Source organism: Cebus imitator, unplaced genomic scaffold (genome assembly GCF_001604975.1).
Source record: "Cebus imitator isolate Cc_AM_T3 unplaced genomic scaffold, Cebus_imitator-1.0 Scaffold301, whole genome shotgun sequence".
NCBI classification, from domain to species: Eukaryota; Metazoa; Chordata; class Mammalia; order Primates; family Cebidae; genus Cebus; species Cebus imitator.
In genome coordinates this window covers 2,076,593-2,080,552 of record NW_016107616.1, presented here as the reverse complement: position 1 = coordinate 2,080,552, position 3,960 = coordinate 2,076,593, and positions in this window count along the sequence as shown.

Genomic DNA, 3,960 nt, shown 5'->3' with positions numbered 1-3,960 from the left:
CCCAGCTGATTTTTTGTATTTTTAGTAGAGACGGGGTTTCACCATGTTGACCAGGATGGTCTCGATCTCTTGACCTCGTGATCCACCCGCCTCGGCCTCCCAAAGTGCTGGGATTATACGCTTGAGCCACCGCGCCCGGCCATAACTTTGCTTTTTAAATATACTAGAGATTTATGATATAATTCATTTTTGTATATAAGTGTCCATGTTATTAGTTTTGTTAGGTTGAATATTTATTATAAGCTCCAGTTAAAATTATGTTTATCCAGCAGGAAAAAAAATATTTTCTAAATTTGTATTTATGTTACCTCTGTACTTAATGTTGTTTGTTTTCTAACTTTTTTTTTTTAAAAAAAATGAGATTTGGCATAAAATCTTCTGTGATATTAGACTCTTCAAAGTACCAGTCTTTATTGAAAAGTACCAGTACTTTTAAAATTGTTATTCAATAAAAGAAGCCTGGTTTCTCTCTCTCCTCTCTGTCTCTCTCTCTCTCTCTGCCTCTCTCTCTCTCTCTCTCTCTCTCTCTCTCTCTCTCTCTCTCTCTCTTTCTGTGTGCGTGCGTGCGTGTGCATGTGTGTGCGTGTGTTTGTGTTGGTAATATGTCCCCTACAATGGAGATTTCTAGACTTTTATTTTGTTTATAAACTACTTGTGGCACTACCCTGATGCCCCAGCTCATGCACTTCATTTTTTATTTCAGTTCTATTTGGAGAACTTGACATCAATATTTACCTGCAGAAATTCTGATATTAGTCACCATGAAGTGGTAGATATTATCTTAAGTTATATCTTTAGATCGTAGCCACAGTTCATTCATTTTCCTAACCATCACTGCTTCTGGTCAGTAGTGATTCTGGATTCTCGATATACTCTTCATGGTTTCTCTTTATTGTGTGTGTGTATATATATATGCAGACAATAAATAAATATTATATAAATGAATAATAAATATAAATAAAATATATCACCTTGAAAGATATGTAATTTATATGTATTAATATCTCTTTTGGGGTCTATCTGCTTTATGTGCCCCAGAAATCTTCCACTCTTCGGGTCAACTGAAGGCACCCTTCCAGGATTTCCAGTTCTGCTATTGCTAATGTCTATTTTTTATAGTTCTTTAATAATTTCAAAGAGATTTTTTGCTAGAAGTAGAAGAAATTCATGTGTTTATCAATCCTGCTAAATGGAACTATACTTTATCTATATTTTTACCTCGTAAATATTTTATTTAGTGGTAATAACAGTTTTAAGTTCTGATAATACAAACTTTTTCTTGACATTTCTTAAATGGCTTAAATTACTGCAAAGATATTTTACCTCATATGTCTCTAGCTAAAAAATTTATTGTTCAGCTCTACCATGGAAATCCTTCTAAGACTGACCTTGATTTTCTTAGACTTCTTTATAAAAGTGGTTGGAGAGATATTAGACTACAAATAAAATGTGGAGACTTTTTTTACTTACAAATGATCTTGAGACTGTCTCCATCATTGTTGGCCTATGCTATATTGGGCAAGTTATCACACTCTTTATGCTTCTATTTGGCCATTGAGTTAGAGCAAGTGATGCTCTTCAAAATTTAGTGTGAATGTTAATCATCTATCTGGGTAAGTTGTTAAAAATGCAGATTTTGATTTGTAGATCTGAGATAGAACCTGATCATCTGGATTTCTAGTAAGTAACCAGGTCTTGCTGGTGTTGTTCTTTGGGGGCACAATTTGAGTAGCAAAGATCTAAGAAATAAGAAGTAACTGAAAATAAATGCATTCTATTTCTTTCAAACTATAAAAATGCCAATTAAGTTGACCACCTAATAGTATACAAGGAATGCATTAAAATCAGTGACCCTATTTTCTCATCCGCCCATGCTCTCTCTTCTGTTCTCAGTGTAAGATAATCTCATGCTGTAGATAATATGGTCTGACTCTGTGTTAGAGGAGGGACCCTACGGGAGGTAACTGGATCATGGGGGAGGTTCCCCTATGCTGTTCTTGTGATAGTAAGTTCTCATGAAATCTGATGGTTTTATAAGGGACTTTTGTCCCCTTGACTCTTCACTTCTCCCTCATGCCACCTTATGAAGAGGATGCCTTGCTTCCTGTTCACCTTCCATCATGAATGTAAGTTTCCTGAAGCTTCCCCAACATGTGGAACTGTGAGTCAATTAAACCTCTTTCCTTTACAAATACCCAGCCTTAGGCAGTTCTTTATGGCAGCATAAGAACAGATTAATACAGTAATGTGACTGGTGATGAAGTAACATTTATGATATATCTTGGACCACAGAAGTCTAGTTGATTTCAACTAGACTTCCATTATAATTATATTCCTCTTCACCTAAAGGGGATCAGCCTAGATCTTACAGTGACTCTTAGTGTGTCATGGGAGAAAGCAGAAGGTGTGTTACCATTGTCTTATCCCATTGTACTACTGTCAGAGGAGGGGCCTGAACTTCTATGGTTCTTCTCCCCCAAGAGGTTATATTAAAGTAGAAACTTTATTGCCTATGGAGTTCTTACCTCTAAGGCCTCCCAGAAGGACAAGTGTCTTACTTCCTGTTTGCCCAAAAGCTTTAACTTGCTAAATGGCAGATTTCCCTTACCTTAAGATACCTGATGGCCAATTTGGAAGTACTATCTTTTTTGTAATAAAAGAACTTCTTGTTAGCAAACTGACAGGATACTTGTTCTCTCTCTTTTTTTAATCTCTTAACACCCAGGAAAGACAAATAGAAAATTTGAGACATTCCATATACAACCCCATAACACTAAAATCATAATTTGGATTTTATACATTTGCTTCTATACTGATGTATATTCTTAAGTAATTTTTAGGCTCGTATCTTTTTTATTCAGCCATGAATTGTTCGGTTTTTTTTTTGCAGGGATTGTGTCATTGTCTTTGTTACTATTTATATATTCAGTATAATATTTTGTATAGAGTAGGACTCATTTTGTATTTTTGACTGTATAAGTTTTAAATTTGAGTTTAGTAAATATTTTTCAGTAACACTTCATTGCTTCCAAGGTATACAAAGAATGACTAATAGTACCTGACAAATTGGGCATGGTGATAATTTGATAATTAAATGATATTGACAGTTCCCTAAACCTAATCCTAAATGTCACAGAAAAAACTAGAGTATATTATATAGTAGTGAATTGCTTCTGCTAGATGAGTGTGTGTGTGTATTAGAGAGAGATAATTCAAAAGCAGATAAAGTCTAGTGAGCTACAAGTAGCAGAGCTCTTTAAATAACTCTTCCTATATGATATATCCTGCTTAAAATGATGAAATATAATTTAAACTGGAACCTCCAGGTTTGTGGACACTTAAACTGTGGTAATAAAAGCCAAAATGAGATATCCAAGGTCATGGCAGTGAAAGGAAAGAAAAATAGCAGATAGCACACATGAAAATTACTTCAAACAATAAAATGAAATAAAAGAGAAAGTGACACATTTTTCACTGGTGAACATAAGAACCTACTAAATCCAGCAAAGTCCTTGAATCTTATCAAATTCAGTTTTTAAAAAACCTACTCAGAATATTTCCAGATATCACCTCCCATGATGACTCTTTTGACAACACAAAAAAGTGGTTGTTAAAAAATGTCATTCATTTGGATAATTCTTTCAAGTCATCTTCTACATTTTACAGTTCCCAAATAATTTTTACAAGTGTCCCTTTTACTATCAAAACGTCACAAGAATGAATGATAAATAGGATAAAAACCAATCCTTGGCAGAAAAGAAAGGTAAATAAAAAGAATAGAATAAAGACATATCTCTCATAATTAACACCCAAATCTGTTTTGTGCTGATTTGGAGCAAGACAGTTTTCTACTGAGCCAGAGTAATCTGCACCAATCTAAAGACCAAGGAAAAGAAAAGGCAGTAGTGGGGGCGGCCGGGGGGGAACCATAATGTTTGCTGGAATATGTTTTTCAATGAA